At 46.0% G+C, this 21,633-nt stretch overlaps 9 non-coding genes across 9 annotated transcripts; 5 read left to right on the top strand and 4 right to left on the bottom strand.

Moving 5' to 3' along the window:
- Nucleotides 1-762: 762 nt before the first annotated feature.
- On the bottom strand, nt 763-835 carry TRNAD-GUC (transfer RNA aspartic acid (anticodon GUC)). The gene has a single exon. It is a non-coding gene; the product is annotated as a tRNA-Asp (tRNA).
- Nucleotides 836-3,109: 2,274 nt separating this feature from the next.
- On the bottom strand, nt 3,110-3,182 carry TRNAK-CUU (transfer RNA lysine (anticodon CUU)). The gene has a single exon. It is a non-coding gene; the product is annotated as a tRNA-Lys (tRNA).
- Nucleotides 3,183-4,329: 1,147 nt separating this feature from the next.
- On the bottom strand, nt 4,330-4,402 carry TRNAD-GUC (transfer RNA aspartic acid (anticodon GUC)). Its single transcript has one exon. It is a non-coding gene; the product is annotated as a tRNA-Asp (tRNA).
- Nucleotides 4,403-5,507: 1,105 nt separating this feature from the next.
- On the bottom strand, nt 5,508-5,580 carry TRNAD-GUC (transfer RNA aspartic acid (anticodon GUC)). Its single transcript has one exon. It is a non-coding gene; the product is annotated as a tRNA-Asp (tRNA).
- Nucleotides 5,581-13,350: 7,770 nt separating this feature from the next.
- TRNAD-GUC (transfer RNA aspartic acid (anticodon GUC)) lies at nt 13,351-13,423 on the top strand. The gene has a single exon. It is a non-coding gene; the product is annotated as a tRNA-Asp (tRNA).
- A 1,841-nt stretch (nt 13,424-15,264) lies between these two features.
- TRNAD-GUC (transfer RNA aspartic acid (anticodon GUC)) lies at nt 15,265-15,337 on the top strand. The gene has a single exon. It is a non-coding gene; the product is annotated as a tRNA-Asp (tRNA).
- Nucleotides 15,338-15,411: 74 nt separating this feature from the next.
- On the top strand, nt 15,412-15,484 carry TRNAD-GUC (transfer RNA aspartic acid (anticodon GUC)). The gene has a single exon. It is a non-coding gene; the product is annotated as a tRNA-Asp (tRNA).
- A 955-nt stretch (nt 15,485-16,439) lies between these two features.
- TRNAD-GUC (transfer RNA aspartic acid (anticodon GUC)) lies at nt 16,440-16,512 on the top strand. Its single transcript has one exon. It is a non-coding gene; the product is annotated as a tRNA-Asp (tRNA).
- A 1,542-nt stretch (nt 16,513-18,054) lies between these two features.
- TRNAS-GCU (transfer RNA serine (anticodon GCU)) lies at nt 18,055-18,127 on the top strand. The gene has a single exon. It is a non-coding gene; the product is annotated as a tRNA-Ser (tRNA).
- The last annotated feature ends 3,506 nt before the right edge of the window (nt 18,128-21,633 follow it).

The following is a 21,633-nucleotide window of genomic DNA, read 5'->3' as shown; positions in this document are numbered from 1 at the left end:
TTACGCTACATCTGAGACCCCACAACACCTTTCCCGGGTGGGCTGGAACCACCAACGTTTCGGTTAACAGCTGAACGCGCTAACCATTGCGCCACGGAAGCCCAAAAATTAAATGTTCGTCAGTTATTGTGTAAAAACTCTGACATTTTACGTTACATCTGAGACCTCTCAACATCGCTCCCGGGAGGGTTCAAACCACCAGTCTTTTGAATAACAGCTGACCGCGCTAACCATTGCGCCACGGAAGCCCAAAAATTAAATGGTCGTCAGGTATAGTGGAAAAACCTTGACTTTTTACGTCAAATCTGAGACCTCACAACACCGCTCCCGGATGGGCTCGAACCACCAACCTTTCGGTTAACAGCCAACCGCGCTAACCATTGCGCCACGGAAGCCCAAAAATAATATGGTCGTCAGGTATTGTGGAAAAACTTTGGCTTTTTACGTTACATTTGAGATCCCACAACACCGGTACCGGATGGGCTCGAACCACCAACCTATTGGTTAACAGCCGAACGCGCTAACCATTGAGCCACGGAAGCTCAGAAAATAAATGGTTATCACGTATTGTGGAAAATTTTGAATTTTTACGCTACATCTGAGACCCCACAACACCTCTCCCGGGTGGGCTCGAACCACCAAAATTTCAGTTAAAAGCTGAACGCGCTAACCATTGCGCCACGGAAGAACAAAAATTAAATCTTCGTCAGGTATTGTGGAAAAACTCTGACTTTTTACGTTACATCTGAGACCTCACAACACCGCTCCCGGGTGGGCTCGAACCACCAACCTTTCAGTTGACAGCCGAACACGCTAACCATTGCGCAACAGAAGCCCAAAAATTAAATGTTCGTCAGGTATTGTGGAAAAAATTTGGATTTTTACGTTACATCTGAGACCACACAACAGCGCTCCCGGGTGGGCTCGAACCACCAACCTATTGGTTAACAGCCGAACGCGCTAACCATTGAGCCACGGTAGCTCAGAAATTAAATGGTTATCACGTATTGTGGAAAAGTTTTGAATTTTTACGCTTCATCTGAGACCCCACAACACCACTCCCGGGTGGGCTCGAACCACCAACCTTTCGGTTAACAGCTGAACCGCTAACTATTGCGCCACGGAAGCCCAAAAATTAAATTTTCGTCATGTATTGTGGAAAAACTCTGACATTTTACGTTACATCTGAGACCTCACAACACCGCTCCCGGGAGGGTTCAAACCACCAGTCTTTTGAATAACAGCTGATCGCGCTAACCATTGCGCCACGGAAGCCCAAAAATTAAATGTTCGTCAGGTATTGTGGAAAAACTCTGACTTTTTACGTTACATCTGAGACCTCACAACACCGCTCCCGGGTGGGCTCGAACCACCAACCTTTCGGTTAACAGCCGAACGCGCTAACTATTGCGCCACGGAAGCCCAAAAATTAAATGGTCGTCAGGTATTGTGGAAAAACTTTGGCTTTTTACGTCAAATCTGAGACCTCACAACACCGCTCCCGGATGGGCTCGGACCACCAACCTTTCGGTTAAAAGCCAACCGCGCTAACCATTGCGCCAAGGAAGCCCAAAAAAATATGGTCGTCAGGTATTGTGGAAAAACTTTGGCTTTTTACGTTACATTTGAGATCCCACAACACCGGTACCGGGTGGGCTCGAACCTTAAACCTCTTGGTTAACATTCGAACACGCTAACCATTGAGCCATGGAAGCTCAGAAATTAAACGGTTATCACGTATTGTGGAAAAGTTTTGAGTTTGTACGCTACATCTGAGACCCCACATCACCTCTCCCGGGTGGGCTCGAACCACCAAAATTTCAGTTAACAGCTGAACGCGCTAACCATTGCGCCACGGAAGCCCAAAAATTAAATGGTCGTCAGGTATAGTGGAAAAACCTTGACTTTTTACGTCAAATCTGAGACCTCACAACACCGCTCCCGGATGGGCTCGAACCACCAACCTTTCGGTTAACAGCCAACCGCGCTAACCATTGCGCCACGGAAGCCCAAAAATAATATGGTCGTCAGGTATTGTGGAAAAACTTTGGCTTTTTACGTTACATTTGAGATCCCACAACACCGGTACCGGATGGGCTCGAACCACCAACCTATTGGTTAACAGCCGAACGCGCTAACCATTGAGCCACGGAAGCTCAGAAAATAACTGGTTATCACGTATTGTGGAAAAGTTTTGAATTTTTACGCTACATCTGAGACCCCACAACACCTCTCCCGGGTGGGCTCGAACCACCAAAATTTCAGTTAAAAGCTGAACGCGCTAACCATTGCGCCACGGAAGAACAAAAATTAAATCTTCGTCAGGTATTGTGGAAAAACTCTGACTTTTTACGTTACATCTGAGACCCCACAACACCACTCCCGGGTGGGCTCGAACCACCAACCTTTCGGTTAACAGCTGAACCGCTAACTATTGCGCCACGGAAGCCCAAAAATAATATGGTCGTCAGGTATTGTGGAAAAACTTTGGCTTTTTACGTTACATTTGAGATCCCACAACACCGGTACCGGGTGGGCTCGAACCACCAACCTCTTGGTTAACATTCGAACACGCTAACCATTGAGCCATGGAAGCTCAGAAATTAAACGGTTATCACGTATTGTGGAAAAGTTTTGAGTTTGTACGCTACATCTGAGACCCCACATCACCTCTCCCGGGTGGGCTCGAACCACCAAAATTTCAGTTAACAGCTGAACGCGCTAACCATTGCGCCACGGAAGAACAAAAATTAAATGTTCGTCAGGTATTGTGGAAAAACTCTGACTTTTTACGTTACATCTGAGACCTCACAACACCACTCCCGGGTGGGCTCGTACCACCCACCTTTCGGTTAACAGCTGAACCGCTAACCATTGCGCCACGGAAGCCCAAAAATTAAATTTTCGTCAGGTATTGTGGAAAAACTCTGACATTTTACGTTACATCTGAGACCTCACAACACCGCTCCCGGGAGGGTTCAAACCACCAGTCTTTTGAATAACAGCTGATCGCGCTAACCATTGCGCCACGGAAGCCAAAATATTAATTGGTCGTTGGTATTGTGGTAAAACCTTGACTTTTTACGTCAAATCTGAGACCTCACAACACCGCTCCCGGATGGGCTCGAACCACCAACCTTTCGGTTAAGAGCCGAACGCGCTAACCATTGCGCCACGGAAGCCCAAAAATTAAATGGTCATCAGGTATTGTGGAAAAGCTTTGGCTTTTTCGTTACATTTGAGATCCCACAACACCGGTACCGGGTTGGCTCGAACCACCAACCTATTGGTTAACAGTCGAACACGCTAACCATTGAGCCATGGAAGCTCAGAAATTAACAGCCGAACGCGCTGACCATTGCGCAACGGAAGCCCAAAAATTAAATGTTCGTCAGGTATTGTGGAAAAATTTTGGATTTTTACGTTACATTTGAGATCTCACAACACCGCTCCCGGGTGGGCTCGAACCACCAAACTTTCGGTTAACAGCCGAACGCGCTAACCATTGCGAAACGGAAGACGAAAAATTAAATGTTCGTCAGGTATTGTGGAAAAACTTTGGCTTTTTACGTTACATTTGAAACTTCACAACACCGCACCCGGGTGGGCCCGAACCACCAACCTTTTGTTGAACATCCGAACGCGCTTACCATGGAGCCAAAGAAGCTCAAAAATGAAATGGTCGTCAGGTATTGTGGAAAAACTTTGAGTTTTTACGTCACATCTGGGACCTTACAACACCGCACCCGGATGGGCTCGAACCACCAACCTTTCGGTTAACAGCCGAACGCGCTAACCATTGCGCCACGGAAGCCCGAAAATGATATGGTCGTCAGGTATTGTGGAAAAACTTTGACGTTTTACGTTACATCTGAGATCTCACAACACCGCTCCCGGTTGGGCTCGAACCATCAAACTTTCGGTTAACAGCCGAACGCGCTAACCAATTCGAAACGGAAGACGAAAAATTAAATGTTCGTCAGGTTTTGTGGAAAAACTTTGGCTTTTTACGTTACATTTGAAACTTCACAACACCGCACCCGGGTGGGCCCGAACCACCAACCTTTTGTTGAACATCCGAACGCGCTAACCATGGAGCCAAAGAAGCTCAAAAATGAAATGGTCGTCAGGTATTGTGGAAAAACTTTGGCTTTTTACGTTACATCAGAGATCTCACAACACCGCTCCCGGGTGGGCTCGAAATACCAACCTTTCGATTAACAGCTGAACGCGCTAACCATTGCAACACGGAAGCCCAAAAATTAAATGTTCGTCAGGTATTGTGGAAAAACTTTGGATTTTTACGTTACATCTGAGATCTCACAACACCGCTCCCGGATGGGCTCGAACCACCAACCTTTCGATTGACAGTTGAACGCGCTAACCATTGAGCCATGGAAGCTCAGAAAATAAATGGCCGTCAGGTATTGTGGAAAAACTTTGGATTTTTACGTTACATTTGAGATCTCACAACACCGCTCCCGAGTGTGCTCGAACCACCATCCTTTCTTTTAACAGCTGAACGCGCTAACCATTGCGCAACGGATGCCCCAAAAATTAAATGTTCGTCAGGTATTGTGGAAAATCTTTGGATTTTTACGTTACATTTGAGATCTCACAACACCAATCCCGAGTGGGCTCGAACCACCAACCTTTCACTTAACAGCTGAACGCGCTAACCATTGCGCAACGGAAGCCCAAAAATTATATGTTTGTCAGGTATTGTGGAAAAACTTTGAATTTTTACGTTACATTTGAGATCTCACAACACCGCTCCCGGGTGGGCTCGAACCACCAACCTTTCAGTTAACAGCCGAACGCGCTAACCATTGAGCCATGGAAGCTCAGAAAATAAATGGTCGTCAGGTATTGTGGAAAAACTTTGGCTTTTTACGTTACATTTGAAACTTCACAACACCGCACCCGGTTGGGCCCGAACCACCAACCTTTTTTTTAACAGCTGAACGCGCTAACCATTGCGCGACGGAAGCCCAAAAATTAAATGTTCGTCAGGTATTGTGGAAAAATTTTTTAATTTTTACGTTACATTTGAGATCTCACAACACCGCTGCCGAGTGGGCTCGAACCACCAACCTTTCGGTTAACAGCCGAACGTGCTAACCATTGCGCCACGGAAGCCCAAAAAGTAAATGGTCGTCAGGTATTGTGGAAAAACTTTGGTTTTTTACGTTACATTTGAAACTTCACAACACCGCACCCGGGTGGAATCGAACCACCAACCTTTCGGTTAACATCCGAACGCGCTAACCATGGAGCCAAGGAAGCTCAGGAATGAAATGGTCGTCAGGTATTGTGGAAAGACTTTGGCTTTTTACGTTACATTTGAAACTTCACAACACCGCACCCGGGTGGGCCTGAACCACCAACCTTTTCTTTAACATCCGAACGCGCTAACCATGGAGCCAAAGAAGCCCAAAAATTAAATGGCCGTCAGGTATTGAGGAAAAACTTTGACTTTTTACGTTACATCTGAGATCTCACAACACCGCTCCAAGATGGGCTCGAACCACCAACCTTTCGATTGACAGTCGAACGCGCTAACCATTGAGCCATGGAAGCTCAGAAAATAAATGGCCGTCAGGTATTGTGGAAAAACTTTGGATTTTTACGTTACATTTGAGATCTCACAACACCGCTCCCGAGTGTGCTTGAACCACCATCCTTTCTTTTAACAGCTAAACGCGCTAACCATTGCGCAACGGAAGCCCCAAAAATTAAATGTTCGTCAGGTATTGTGGAAAAACTTTGGATTTTTACGTTACATTTGAGATCTCACAACACCGCTCCCGAGTGGGCTCGAACCACCAACCTTTCTCTTAACAGCTGAACGCGCTAACCATTGCGCAACGGAAGCCCAAAAGTTATATGTTCGTCAGGTATTGTGGAAAACCTTTGAATTTTGACGTTACATTTGAGATCTCACAACACCACTCCCGGGTGGGCTCGAACCACCAACCTTTCGGTTAACAGCCGAACGCGCTAACCATTGAGCCATGGAAGCTCAGAAAATAAATGGTCGTCAGGTATTGTGGAAAAACTTTGGCTTTTTACGTTACATTTGAAACTTCACAACACCGCACCCGGGTGGGCCCGAACCACCAACCTTTTGTTTAACATCCGAACGCGCTAACCATGGAGCCAAAGAAGCCCAAAAATTAAATGGTCGTCAGGTATTGTGGAAAAACTTTGACTTTTTAAGTTACATCTGAGATCTCACAACACCGCTCCCGGATGGGCTCGAACCACCAACCTTTCGCTTAACAGCCGAACGCGCTAACCATTGAGCCATGGAAGCGCGTTTGACTGTCAATCGAAAGGTTGGTGGTTCGAGCCCACCCGGGAGCGGTGTTGTGAGATCTCAAATGTAACGTAAAAAGTCAAAGTTTTTCAACAATACCTGACGACCATTTATTTTCTGAGCTTCCATGGCTCAATGGTTAGCGCGTTCGGCTGTTAACCGAAAGGTTGGTGGTTCGAGCCCACCCGGGAGCGGTGTTGTGAGATCTCAAATGTAACGTAAAAATTCAAAGTTTTTCCACAATACCTGACGAACATATAATTTTTGGGCTTCCGTTGCGCAATGGTTAGCGCGTTCAGCTGTTAAGAGAAAGGTTGGTGGTTCGAGCCCACTCGGGAGCGGTGTTGTGAGATCTCAAATGTAACGTAAAAATCCAAAGTTTTTCCACAATACCTGACGAACATTTAATTTTTGGGGCTTCCGTTGCGCAATGGTTAGCGCGTTCAGCTGTTAAAAGAAAGGTTGGTGGTTCGAGCACACTCGGGAGCGGTGTTGTGAGATCTCAAATGTAACGTAAAAATCCAAAGTTTTTCCACAATACCTGACGAACATTTAATTTTTGGGCTTCCGTTGCGCAATGGTTAGCGCGTTCGGCTGTTAACCGAAAGGTTGGTGGTTCGAGCCCATCCGGGAGCGGTGTTGTGAGGTCTTAGATGTATTGTAAAATCCAAAGTTTTTCCACAATACCTGACGGCCATTTATTTTCTGAGCTTCCATGGCTCAATGGTTAGCAAGTTCGGCTGTTAAGCGAAAGGTTGGTGGTTGTAGCCCATCCGGGAGCGGTGTTGTGAGATCTCAGATGTAACTTAAAAAGTCAAAGTTTTTCCACAATACCTGACGACCATTTAATTTTTGGGCTTCTTTGGCTCCATGGTTAGCGCGTTCGGATGTTAAACAAAAGGTTGGTGGTTCGGGCCCACCCGGGTGCGGTGTTGTGAAGTTTCAAATGTAACGTAAAAAGCCAAAGTTTTTCCACAATACCTGACGAACATTTAATTTTTGGGCTTCCGTGTTGCAATGGTTAGCGCGTTCAGCTGTTAATCGAAAGGTTGGTATTTCGAGCCCACCCGGGAGAGGTGTTGTGAGATCTCTGATGTAACGTAAAAATCCAAAGTTTTTCCACAATACCTGACGAACATTTAATTTTTGGGCTTCCGTGTTGCAATGGTTAGCGCGTTCAGCTGTTAATCGAAAGGTTGGTGGTTCGAGCCCACCCGGGAGCGGTGTTGTGAGGTCTCAGATGTGACGTAAAAAGTCAAAGTTTTTCAACAATACCTGACGACCATTTATTTTCTGAGCTTCCATGGCTCAATGGTTAGCGCGTTCGGCTGTTAACCGAAAGGTTGGTGGTTCGAGCCCACCCGGGAGCGGTGTTGTGAGATCTCAAATGTAACGTAAAAATCCAAAGTTTTTCCACAATACCTGACGAACATTTAATTTTTGGGGCTTCCGTTGCGCAATGGTTAGCGCGTTCAGCTGTTAAAAGAAAGGTTGGTGGTTCGAGCACACTCGGGAGCGGTGTTGTGAGATCTCAAATGTAACGTAAAAATCCAAAGTTTTTCCACAATACCTGACGAACATTTAATTTTTGGGCTTCCGTTGCGCAATGGTTAGCGCGTTCGGCTGTTAACCGAAAGGTTGGTGGTTCGAGCCCATCCGGGAGCGGTGTTGTGAGGTCTTAGATGTATTGTAAAATCCAAAGTTTTTCCACAATACCTGACGGCCATTTATTTTCTGAGCTTCCATGGCTCAATGGTTAGCAAGTTCGGCTGTTAAGCGAAAGGTTGGTGGTTGTAGCCCATCCGGGAGCGGTGTTGTGAGATCTCAGATGTAACTTAAAAAGTCAAAGTTTTTCCACAATACCTGACGACCATTTAATTTTTGGGCTTCTTTGGCTCCATGGTTAGCGCGTTCGGATGTTAAACAAAAGGTTGGTGGTTCGGGCCCACCCGGGTGCGGTGTTGTGAAGTTTCAAATGTAACGTAAAAAGCCAAAGTTTTTCCACAATACCTGACGAACATTTAATTTTTGGGCTTCCGTGTTGCAATGGTTAGCGCGTTCAGCTGTTAATCGAAAGGTTGGTATTTCGAGCCCACCCGGGAGAGGTGTTGTGAGATCTCTGATGTAACGTAAAAATCCAAAGTTTTTCCACAATACCTGACGAACATTTAATTTTTGGGCTTCCGTGTTGCAATGGTTAGCGCGTTCAGCTGTTAATCGAAAGGTTGGTGGTTCGAGCCCACCCGGGAGCGGTGTTGTGAGGTCTCAGATGTGACGTAAAAAGTCAAAGTTTTTCAACAATACCTGACGACCATTTATTTTCTGAGCTTCCATGGCTCAATGGTTAGCGCGTTCGGCTGTTAACCGAAAGGTTGGTGGTTCGAGCCCACCCGGGAGCGGTGTTGTGAGATCTCAAATGTAACGTAAAAATCCAAAGTTTTTCCACAATACCTGACGAACATTTAATTTTTGGGGCTTCCGTTGCGCAATGGTTAGCGCGTTCAGCTGTTAAAAGAAAGGTTGGTGGTTCGAGCACACTCGGGAGCGGTGTTGTGAGATCTCAAATGTAACGTAAAAATCCAAAGTTTTTCCACAATACCTGACGAACATTTAATTTTTAGGCTTCCGTTGCGCAATGGTTAGCGCGTTCGGCTGTTAACCGAAAGGTTGGTGGTTCGAGCCCATCCGGGAGCGGTGTTGTGAGATCTCAGATGTAACTTAAAAAGTCAAAGTTTTTCCACAATACCTGACGACCATTTAATTTTTGGGCTTCTTTGGCTCCATGGTTAGCGCGTTCGGATGTTAAACAAAAGGTTGGTGGTTCGGGCCCACCCGGGTGCGGTGTTGTGAAGTTTCAAATGTAACGTAAAAAGCCAAAGTTTTTCCACAATACCTGACGAACATTTAATTTTTGGGCTTCCGTTGCGCAATGGTTAGCGCGTTCGGCTGTTAACCGAAAGGTTGGTGGTTCGAGCCCATCCGGGAGCGGTGTTGTGAGGTCTTAGATGTATTGTAAAATCCAAAGTTTTTCCACAATACCTGACGGCCATTTATTTTCTGAGCTTCCATGGCTCAATGGTTAGCAAGTTCGGCTGTTAAGCGAAAGGTTGGTGGTTGTAGCCCATCCGGGAGCGGTGTTCTGAGATCTCAGATGTAACTTAAAAAGTCAAAGTTTTTCCACAATACCTGACGACCATTTAATTTTTGGGCTTCTTTGGCTCCATGGTTAGCGCGTTCGGATGTTAAACAAAAGGTTGGTGGTTCGGGCCCACCCGGGTGCGGTGTTGTGAAGTTTCAAATGTAACGTAAAAAGCCAAAGTTTTTCCACAATACCTGACGAACATTTAATTTTTGGGCTTCCGTGTTGCAATGGTTAGCGCGTTCAGCTGTTAATCGAAAGGTTGGTATTTCGAGCCCACCCGGGAGCGGTGTTGTTAGATCTCTGATGTAACGTAAAAATCCAAAGTTTTTCCACAATACCTGACGAACATTTTATTTTTGGGCTTCCGTGTTGAAATGCTTAGCGCGTTCAGCTGTTAATCGAAAGGTTGGTGGTTCGAGCCCACCCGGGAGCGGTGTTGTGAGGTCTCAGATGTGACGTAAAAAGTCAAAGTTTTTCAACAATACCTGACGACCATTTATTTTCTGAGCTTCCATGGCTCAATGGTTAGCGCGTTCGGCTGTTAACCGAAAGGTTGGTGGTTCGAGCCCACCCGGGAGCGGTGTTGTGAGATCTCAAATGTAACGTAAAAATTCAAAGTTTTTCCACAATACCTGACGAACATATAATTTTTGGGCTTCCGTTGCGCAATGGTTAGCGCGTTCAGCTGTTAAGAGAAAGGTTGGTGGTTCGAGCCCACTCGGGAGCGGTGTTGTGAGATCTCAAATGTAACGTAAAAATCCAAAGTTTTTCCACAATACCTGACGAACATTTAATTTTTGGGGCTTCCGTTGCGCAATGGTTAGCGCGTTCAGCTGTTAAAAGAAAGGTTGGTGGTTCGAGCACACTCGGGAGCGGTGTTGTGAGATCTCAAATGTAACGTAAAAATCCAAAGTTTTTCCACAATACCTGACGAACATTTAATTTTTGGGCTTCCGTTGCGCAATGGTTAGCGCGTTCGGCTGTTAACCGAAAGGTTGGTGGTTCGAGCCCATCCGGGAGCGGTGTTGTGAGATCTCAGATGTAACTTAAAAAGTCAAAGTTTTTCCACAATACCTGACGACCATTTAATTTTTGGGCTTCTTTGGCTCCATGGTTAGCGCGTTCGGATGTTAAACAAAAGGTTGGTGGTTCGGGCCCACCCGGGTGCGGTGTTGTGAAGTTTCAAATGTAACGTAAAAAGCCAAAGTTTTTCCACAATACCTGACGAACATTTAATTTTTGGGCTTCCGTTGCGCAATGGTTAGCGCGTTCGGCTGTTAACCGAAAGGTTGGTGGTTCGAGCCCATCCGGGAGCGGTGTTGTGAGGTCTTAGATGTATTGTAAAATCCAAAGTTTTTCCACAATACCTGACGGCCATTTATTTTCTGAGCTTCCATGGCTCAATGGTTAGCAAGTTCGGCTGTTAAGCGAAAGGTTGGTGGTTGTAGCCCATCCGGGAGCGGTGTTCTGAGATCTCAGATGTAACTTAAAAAGTCAAAGTTTTTCCACAATACCTGACGACCATTTAATTTTTGGGCTTCTTTGGCTCCATGGTTAGCGCGTTCGGATGTTAAACAAAAGGTTGGTGGTTCGGGCCCACCCGGGTGCGGTGTTGTGAAGTTTCAAATGTAACGTAAAAAGCCAAAGTTTTTCCACAATACCTGACGAACATTTAATTTTTGGGCTTCCGTGTTGCAATGGTTAGCGCGTTCAGCTGTTAATCGAAAGGTTGGTATTTCGAGCCCACCCGGGAGCGGTGTTGTGAGATCTCTGATGTAACGTAAAAATCCAAAGTTTTTCCACAATACCTGACGAACATTTTATTTTTGGGCTTCCGTGTTGAAATGCTTAGCGCGTTCAGCTGTTAATCGAAAGGTTGGTGGTTCGAGCCCACCCGGGAGCGGTGTTGTGAGGTCTCAGATGTGACGTAAAAAGTCAAAGTTTTTCAACAATACCTGACGACCATTTATTTTCTGAGCTTCCATGGCTCAATGGTTAGCGCGTTCGGCTGTTAACCGAAAGGTTGGTGGTTCGAGCCCACCCGGGAGCGGTGTTGTGAGATCTCAAATGTAACGTAAAAATTCAAAGTTTTTCCACAATACCTGACGAACATATAATTTTTGGGCTTCCGTTGCGCAATGGTTAGCGCGTTCAGCTGTTAAGAGAAAGGTTGGTGGTTCGAGCCCACTCGGGAGCGGTGTTGTGAGATCTCAAATGTAACGTAAAAATCCAAAGTTTTTCCACAATACCTGACGAACATTTAATTTTTGGGGCTTCCGTTGCGCAATGGTTAGCGCGTTCAGCTGTTAAAAGAAAGGTTGGTGGTTCGAGCACACTCGGGAGCGGTGTTGTGAGATCTCAAATGTAACGTAAAAATCCAAAGTTTTTCCACAATACCTGACGAACATTTAATTTTTGGGCTTCCGTTGCGCAATGGTTAGCGCGTTCGGCTGTTAACCGAAAGGTTGGTGGTTCGAGCCCATCCGGGAGCGGTGTTGTGAGATCTCAGATGTAACTTAAAAAGTCAAAGTTTTTCCACAATACCTGACGACCATTTAATTTTTGGGCTTCTTTGGCTCCATGGTTAGCGCGTTCGGATGTTAAACAAAAGGTTGGTGGTTCGGGCCCACCCGGAAGCGGTGTTGTGAAGTTTCAAATGTAACGTAAAAACCCAAAGTTTTTCCACAATACCTGACGAACATTTAATTTTTGGGCTTCCGTTGCGCAATGGTTAGCGCGTTCGGCTGTTAACCGAAAGGTTGGTGGTTCGAGCCCATCCGGGAGCGGTGTTGTGAGGTCTTAGATGTATTGTAAAATCCAAAGTTTTTCCACAATACCTGACGGCCATTTATTTTCTGAGCTTCCATGGCTCAATGGTTAGCAAGTTCGGCTGTTAAGCGAAAGGTTGGTGGTTGTAGCCCATCCGGGAGCGGTGTTCTGAGATCTCAGATGTAACTTAAAAAGTCAAAGTTTTTCCACAATACCTGACGACCATTTAATTTTTGGGCTTCTTTGGCTCCATGGTTAGCGCGTTCGGATGTTAAACAAAAGGTTGGTGGTTCGGGCCCACCCGGGTGCGGTGTTGTGAAGTTTCAAATGTAACGTAAAAAGCCAAAGTTTTTCCACAATACCTGACGAACATTTAATTTTTGGGCTTCCGTGTTGCAATGGTTAGCGCGTTCAGCTGTTAATCGAAAGGTTGGTATTTCGAGCCCACCCGGGAGCGGTGTTGTGAGATCTCTGATGTAACGTAAAAATCCAAAGTTTTTCCACAATACCTGACGAACATTTAATTTTTGGGCTTCCGTGTTGAAATGCTTAGCGCGTTCAGCTGTTAATCAAAAGGTTGGTGGTTCGAGCCCACCCGGGAGCGGTGTTGTGAGGTCTCAGATGTGACGTAAAAAGTCAAAGTTTTTCAACAATACCTGACGACCATTTATTTTCTGAGCTTCCATGGCTCAATGGTTAGCGCGTTCGGCTGTTAACCGAAAGGTTGGAGGTTCGAGCCCACCCGGGAGCGGTGTTGTGAGATCTCAAATGTAACGTAAAAATTCAAAGTTTTTCCACAATACCTGACGAACATATAATTTTTGGGCTTCCGTTGCGCAATGGTTAGCGCGTTCAGCTGTTAAGAGAAAGGTTGGTGGTTCGAGCCCACTCGGGAGCGGTGTTGTGAGATCTCAAATGTAACGTAAAAATCCAAAGTTTTTCCACAATACCTGACGAACATTTAATTTTTGGGGCTTCCGTTGCGCAATGGTTAGCGCGTTCAGCTGTTAAAAGAAAGGTTGGTGGTTCGAGCACACTCGGGAGCGGTGTTGTGAGATCTCAAATGTAACGTAAAAATCCAAAGTTTTTCCACAATACCTGACTGCCATTTATTTTGTGAGCTTCCATGGCTCAATGGTTAGCGCGTTTGACTGTCAATCGAAAGGTTGGTGGTTCGAGCCCACCCGGGAGCGGTGTTGTGAGATCTCAAATGTAACGTAAAAAGTCAAAGTTTTTCAACAATACCTGACGACCATTTATTTTCTGAGCTTCCATGGCTCAATGGTTAGCGCGTTCGGCTGTTAACCGAAAGGTTGGTGGTTCGAGCCCACCCGGGAGCGGTGTTGTGAGATCTCAAATGTAACGTAAAAATTCAAAGTTTTTCCACAATACCTGACGAACATATAATTTTTGGGCTTCCGTTGCGCAATGGTTAGCGCGTTCAGCTGTTAAGAGAAAGGTTGGTGGTTCGAGCCCACTCGGGAGCGGTGTTGTGAGATCTCAAATGTAACGTAAAAATCCAAAGTTTTTCCACAGTACCTGACGAACATTTAATTTTTGGGGCTTCCGTTGCGCAATGGTTAGCGCGTTCAGCTGTTAAAAGAAAGGTTGGTGGTTCGAGCACACTCGGGAGCGGTGTTGTGAGATCTCAAATGTAACGTAAAAATCCAAAGTTTTTCCACAATACCTGACGAACATTTAATTTTTGGGCTTCCGTTGCGCAATGGTTAGCGCGTTCGGCTGTTAACCGAAAGGTTGGTGGTTCGAGCCCATCCGGGAGCGGTGTTGTGAGATCTCAGATGTAACTTAAAAAGTCAAAGTTTTTCCACAATACCTGACGACCATTTAATTTTTGGGCTTCTTTGGCTCCATGGTTAGCGCGTTCGGATGTTAAACAAAAGGTTGGTGGTTCGGGCCCACCCGGGTGCGGTGTTGTGAAGTTTCAAATGTAACGTAAAAAGCCAAAGTTTTTCCACAATACCTGACGAACATTTAATTTTTGGGCTTCCGTGTTGCAATGGTTAGCGCGTTCAGCTGTTAATCGAAAGGTTGGTGGTTCGAGCCCACCCGGGAGCGGTGTTGTGAGATCTCAAATGTAACGTAAAAATTCAAAGTTTTTCCACAATACCTGACGAACATATAATTTTTGGGCTTCCGTTGCGCAATGGTTAGCGCGTTCAGCTGTTAAGAGAAAGGTTGGTGGTTCGAGCCCACTCGGGAGCGGTGTTGTGAGATCTCAAATATAACGTAAAAATCCAAAGTTTTTCCACAATACCTGACGAACATTTAATTTTTGGGGCTTCCGTTGCGCAATGGTTAGCGCGTTCAGCTGTTAAAAGAAAGGTTGGTGGTTCGAGCACACTCGGGAGCGGTGTTGTGAGATCTCAAATGTAACGTAAAAATCCAAAGTTTTTCCACAATACCTGACGAACATTTAATTTTTGGGCTTCCGTTGCACAATGGTTAGCGCGTTCGGCTGTTAACCGAAAGGTTGGTGGTTCGAGCCCATCCGGGAGCGGTGTTGTGAGATCTCAGATGTAACTTAAAAAGTCAAAGTTTTTCCACAATACCTGACGACCATTTAATTTTTGGGCTTCTTTGGCTCCATGGTTAGCGCGTTCGGATGTTAAAAAAAAGGTTGGTGGTTCGGGCCCACCCGGGTGCGGTGTTGTGAAGTTTCAAATGTAACGTAAAAAGCCAAAGTTTTTCCACAATACCTGACGAACATTTAATTTTTGGGCTTCCGTGTTGCAATGGTTAGCGCGTTCAGCTGTTAATCGAAAGGTTGGTATTTCGAGCCCACCCGGGAGCGGTGTTGTGAGATCTCAAATGTAACGTAAAAATTCAAAGTTTTTCCACAATACCTGACGAACATTTAATTTTTGGGGCTTCCGTTGCGCAATGGTTAGCGCGTTCAGCTGTTAAAAGAAAGGTTGGTGGTTCGAGCACACTCGGGAGCGGTGTTGTGAGATCTCAAATGTAACGTAAAAATCCAAAGTTTTTCCACAATACCTGACGGCCATTTATTTTGTGAGCTTCCATGGCTCAATGGTTAGCGCGTTTGACTGTCAATCGAAAGGTTGGTGGTTCGAGCCCACCCGGGAGCGGTGTTGTGAGATCTCAAATGTAACGTAAAAATCCAAAGTTTTTCCACAATACCTGACGGCCATTTATTTTCTGAGCTTCCATGGCTCAATGGTTAGCGCGATCGACTGTCAATCGAAAGGTTGGTGGTTCGAGCCCACCCGGGAGCGGTGTTGTGAGATCTCAGATGTAACGTAAAAATCCAAAGTTTTTCCACAATACCTGACGAACATTTAATTTTTGGGCTTCCAAGGCTCAATGGTTAGCGCGTTCGGCTGTTAACCGAAAGGTTGGTGGTTCGAGCCCACCCGGGAGCGGTGTTGTGAGATCTCAAATGTAACGTAAAAATCCAAAGCTTTTCCACAATACCTGACGAACATTTAATTTTTGGGCTTCCGTTGCGCAATGGTTAGCGCGTTCGGCTGTTAACCGAAAGGTTGGTGGTTAGAGCCCATCCGGGAGCGGTGTTGTGAGGTCTTAGATGTATTGTAAAATCCAAAGTTTTTCCACAATACCTGACGGCCATTTATTTTCTGAGCTTCCATGGCTCAATGGTTAGCAAGTTCGGCTGTTAAGCGAAAGGTTGGTGGTTGTAGCCCATCCGGGAGCGGTGTTGTGAGATCTCAGATGTAACTTAAAAAGTCAAAGTTTTTCCACAATACCTGACGACCATTTAATTTTTGGGCTTCTTTGGCTCCATGGTTAGCGCGTTCGGATGTTAAACAAAAGGTTGGTGGTTCGGGACCACCCGGGTGCGGTGTTGTGAAGTTTCAAATGTAACGTAAAAAGCCAAAGTTTTTCCACAATACCTGACGAACATTTAATTTTTGGGCTTCCGTGTTGCAATGGTTAGCGCGTTCAGCTGTTAATCGAAAGGTTGTTATTTCGAGGCCACCCGGGAGCGGTGTTGTGAGATCTCTGATGTAACGTAAAAAGTCAAAGTTTTTCCACAATACCTGACGAACATTTAATTTTTGGGCTTCCGTGTTGCAATGGTTAGCGCGTTCAGCTGTTAATCGAAAGGTTGGTGGTTCGAGCCCACCCGGGAGCGGTGTTGTGAGGTCTCAGATGTGACGTAAAAAGTCAAAGTTTTTCCATAATACCTGACGGCCATTTATTTTCTGAGCTTCCATGGCTCAATGGTTAGCGCGTTCGACAGTCAATCGAAAGGTTGGTGGTTCGAGCCCATCCGGGAGCGGTGTTGTGAGATCTCAGATGTAACGTAAAAAGTCAAAGTTTTTCCACAATACCTGACGACCATTTAATTTTTGGGCTTCTTTGGCTCCGTGGTTAGCGCGTTCGGATGTTAAAGAAAAGGTTGGTGATTCAGGCCCACCCGGGTGCGGTGTTGTGAAGTTTCAAATGTAACGTAAAAAGCCAAAGTCTTTCACAATACCTGACGAACATTTAATTTTTGGGCTACCGTGTTGCAATGGTTAGCGCGTTCAGCTGTTAATCGAAAGGTTGGTGGTTCGAGCCCACCCGGGAGCGGTGTTGTGAGATCTCTGATGTAACGTAAAAATCCAAAGTTTTTCCACAATACCTGACGAACATTTAATTTTTGGGCTTCCGTGTTGCAATGGTTAGCGCGTTCAGCTGTTAATCGAAAGGTTGGTGGTTCGAGCCCACCCGGGAGCGGTGTTGTGAGGTCTCAGATGTGACGTAAAAAGTCAAAGTTTTTCCACAATACCTGACGACCATTTAATTTCTGAGCTTCCGTGGATCAATGGTTAGCGCGTTCGGCTGTTAACCAATAGGTTGGTGGTTCGAGCCCATCCGGGAGCAGTGTTGTGTGATCTCAAATGTAACGTAGAAAGCCAAAGTTTTCCCACAATACCTGACGACCATTTAACTTTTGGGCTTCCGTGGCGCAATGGTTAGCACGTTCGGCTTTTAACCAATAGATTGGTGGTTCGAGCCCATCCGGGAGCGGTGTTGTGAGGTCTCAGATGTGACGTAAAAAGTCAAGGTTTTCCACAATACCTGCCAACCATTTAATTTCTGAGCTTCTGTGGCTCAATGGTTAGCGCGTTCGGCTGTTAACCAATAGGTTGGTGGTTCGACCCCATCCGGGAGCGGTGTTGTGAGGTCTCAGATGTGACGCAAAAAGTCAAGGTTTTTACATAATACCTGACGAGCATTTAACTTTTGGGCTTCCGTGGCGCAATGGTTAGCGCGTTCGGCTGTTAACCAATAGGTTGGTGGTTCGAGCCCATCCGGGAGCGGTGTTGTGAGGTCTCAGATGTGACGTAAAAAGTCAAGGTTTTTACACAATACCTGACGAGCATTTAATTTTTGGGATTCCGTGGCGCAATGGTTAGCGCGTTCAGCTGTTAATCGAAAGGTTGGTGGTTCGAGCCCACCCGGGAGAGGTGTTGTGGGGTCTCAAATGTAACGTAGAAAGCCAAAGTTTTTCCACAACACCTGACAACCATTAAATTTCTGAGCTTCCGTGGCTCAATGGTTAGCGCGTTCGGCTGTTAACCAATAGGTTGGTGGTTCGAGCCCATCCGGGAGCGGTGTTGTGAGGTCTCAGATGTGACGTAAAAAGTCATGGTTTTTGCACAATACCTGACGAGCATTTAACTTTTGGGCTTCCGTGGCGCAATGGTTAGCGCGTTCGGCTGTTAACCAATAGGTTGGTGGTTCGAGCCCATCCGGGAGCGGTGTTGTGAGGTCTCAGATGTGACGTAAAAAGTCATGGTTTTTGCACAATACCTGACGGGCATTTAGCTTTTGGGCTTCCGTGGCGCAATGGTTAGCGCGTTCGGCTGCTATTCAAAAGGTTGGTGGTTTGAGCCCATCCGGGAGCGGTGTTGTGAGGTCTCAAATGTAACATAAAATGTCAGAGTTTTTCCACAATACCTGTCGAACATTTAACTTTTGGGCTTCCGTGGCGCAATGGTTAGCGCGTTCAGCTGTTAATCGAAAGGTTGGTGGTACGAGCCCACCCGGGAGAGGTGTTGTGGGGTCTCAGATGTAGCGTAAAAAGTCAAAACTTTTCCACAATACGTGACAACCATTTAATTTCTGAGCTTCCGTGGCTCAATGATTAGCGCGTTCGGCTGTTAACCAATAGGTTGGTGGTTCGAGCCCACCCGGGAGCGGTGTTGTGGGATCTCAAATGTAACGTAAAAATTCAAGGTTTTTCCACAATACCTGACGAACATTTAATTTTTTTGGTTCCTTGGGGCAATGGTTAGCGCGTTCGGCTGTTAACCAATAGGTTGGTGGTTCGAGCCCACCCGGGAGCGGTTGGTGTGGGATCTCAAATGTACCGTAGAAAGCCAAAGTTTTGCCACAATACCTGACGACCATTAAATTATTGGGCTTTCTTGGCGCAATGGTTAGCGCGTTCGGCTGTTTACCGAAAGGTTGGTGGTTCGAGCCCAACCGGAAGAGGTGTTGTAGGGTCTCAGATGTAACGTAAAAAGTCATAACTTATCCACAATACCTGACAACCATTTAATTTCTGAGCTTCCGTGGCTCAAAGGTTAGCGCGTTCGGCTGTTAACCAATAGGTGTGTGGCTCGAGCCCATCCGGGAGCGGTGTTGTGAGGTCTCAGATGTAACGTAAAATGTCAGAGTTTTTATCACAATACCTGACGAACATTTAATTTTTGGGCTTCCGTGGCGCAATGATTAGCGCGTTCAGCTGTTAATCGAAAGGTTGAAGGTTCGAGCCCACCCGGGAGAGGTGTTGTGGGGTCTCAGATGTAGCGTAAAAAGTCAAAACTTTTCCACAATACGTGACAACCATTTAATTTCTGAGCTTCCGTGGCTCAATGGTTAGCGCGTTCGGCTGTTAACCAATAGGTTGGTGGTTCGAGCCCATCCGGGAGCGGTGTTGTGAGGTCTCAGATGTGACGTAAAAAGTCAACGTTTTTACACAATACCTGACGAGCATTTAACTTTGGGCTTCCGTGGCTCAATGGTTAGCGCGTTCGGCTGTTAACCAATCGGTTGGTGGTTCGAGCCCATCCGGGAGCGGTATTGTGACGTCTCAGATGTGACGTTAAAAGTCAAGGTTTTTCCAAAATACCTGACGACCATTTAATTTTTGGGCTTCCGTGGCGCAATGGTTATCGCGTTCAGCTGCTATTCAAAAGACTGGTGGTTTGAGCCCTCCCGGGAGAGGTGTTGTGGGGTCTCAGATGTAGCGTAAAAAGTCAAAACTTTTCCACAATACGTGACAACAATTAATTTCTGAGCTTCCGTGGCTCAATGATTAGCGCGTTCGGCTGTTAACCAATAGGTTGGTGGTTCGAGCCCACCCGGGAGCGGTGTTGTGGGATCTCAAATGTAACGTAAAAATTCAAGGTTTTTCCACAATACCTGACGAACATTTAATTTTTGGGGTTCCTTGGGGCAATGGTTAGCGCGTTCGGCTGTTAATCGAAAGGTTGAAGGTTCGAGCCCACCCGGGAGAGGTGTTGTAGGGTCTCATATGTAGCGTAAAAAGTCAAAACTTATCCACAATACGTGACAATCATTTAATTTCTGAGCTTCCGTGGCTCAATGGTTAGCGCGTTCGGCTGTTAACCAATAGGTTGGTGGTTCGAGCTCATCCGGGAGCGGTGTTGTGAGGTCTCAGATGTGACGTAAAAAGTCAAGGTTTTTTCCACAACACCTGACGACCATTTAATTTTTGGGCTTCCGTGGCGCAATGGTTAGCGCGTTCGGCTGTTAACCAATGGGTTGGTGGTTCGAGCCCATCCGGGAGCGGTGTTGTGAGGTCTCAGATGTAACGTAAAATGTCAGAGTTTTTCCACAATACCTGACGAACATTTAATTTTTGGGCTTCCGTGGCGCAATGATTAGCGCGTTCAGCTGTTAATCGAAAGGTTGAAGGTTCGAACCCACCCGGGAGAGGTGTTGTGGGGTCTCAGATGTAGCGTAAAAAGTCAAAACTTTTCCACAATACGTGACAACCATTTAATTTCTGAGCTTCCGTGGCTCAATGGTTAGCGCGTTCGGCTGTTAACCAATAGGTTGGTGGTTCGAGCCCATCCGGGAGCGGTGTTGTGAGGTCTCAGATGTGACGTAAAAAGTCAAGGTTTTTACACAATACCTGACGAGCATTTAACTTTGGGCTTCCGTGGCTCAATGGTTAGTGCGTTCGGCTGTTAACCAATAGGTTGGTGGTTCGAGCCCATCCGGGAGCGGTGTTGTGAGGTCTCAGATGTAACGTAAAATGTCAGAGTTTTTCCACAATACCTGACGAACATTTAATTTTTGGGTTTCCGTGACGCAATGATTAGCGCGTTCAGCTGTTAATCGAAAGGTTGAAGGTTCGAGCCCACCCGGGAGAGGTGTTGTGGGGTCTCAGATGTAGCGTAAAAAGTCAAAACTTATCCACAATACGTGACAACCATTTAATTTCTGAGCTTCCGTGGCTCAATGGTTAGCGCGTTCCGCTGTTAACCAATAGGTTGGTGGTTCGAGCCCATCCGGGAGCGGTATTGTGACGTCTCAGATGTGACGTTAAAGGTCAAGGTGTTTCCAAAATACCTGACGACCATTTAATTTTTGGGCTTCCGTGGCGCAATGGTTAGCGCGTTCAGCTGCTATTCAAAAGACTGGTGGTTTGAGCCCTCCCGGGAGCGGTGTTGTGTCGTCTCAAATGTAACATAAAATGTCAGAGTTTTTCCACAATACCTGTCGAACATTGAATTTTTGGGCTTCCGTGGCGCAATGGTTAGCGCGATCAGCTGTTAATCGAAAGGTTGGTGGTACGAGCCCACCCGGGAGAGGTGTTGTGGGGTCTCAGATGTAGCGTAAAAGGTCATAACTTTTCCACAATACGTGACAACCATTTAATTTCTGAGCTTCCGTGGCTCAATGGTTAGCGCGTTCGGCTGTTAACCTATAGGTTAGTGGTTCGAGCCCATCCGGGAACGGTGTTGTGAGGTCTCAGATGTGACGTAAAAAGTCAAGGTTTTTACACAATACCTGACGAGCATTTAATTTTTGGGCTTCCGTGGCGCAATGGTTAGCGCGTTCGGCTGTTAACCAATAGGTTGGTGGTTCGGCCCCTGTTTGTCGTAGAGCCGAGATATTAAGCAAAATGTTCGTCAACTTTGGTATCGTCTCACTTATTTTTATTATGTTACTTATGATTTTTGCACTAAACTTTGGAGGCTCATAACTCTTGTTCTACAAGAGATACTGGGATCTCCTTTGGATATGTTATAGTACTCTTTGCTCCCCATACAAGGATACTTTAAACTTGAGGCTACCTCAATATCGTCGTCAACATACTTTTTGTCTCACTTATTGTTAGAAGGTTACTTTTGATTTTTGAAAATATACTTTGCAG

Source organism: Phalangium opilio, unplaced genomic scaffold (genome assembly GCF_054372755.1).
Source record: "Phalangium opilio isolate 3A_F unplaced genomic scaffold, DU_Popi_V2 ptg000082l_1, whole genome shotgun sequence".
NCBI classification, from domain to species: Eukaryota; Metazoa; Arthropoda; class Arachnida; order Opiliones; family Phalangiidae; genus Phalangium; species Phalangium opilio.
This window is presented reverse-complemented; position numbering and strand designations above follow the sequence as displayed.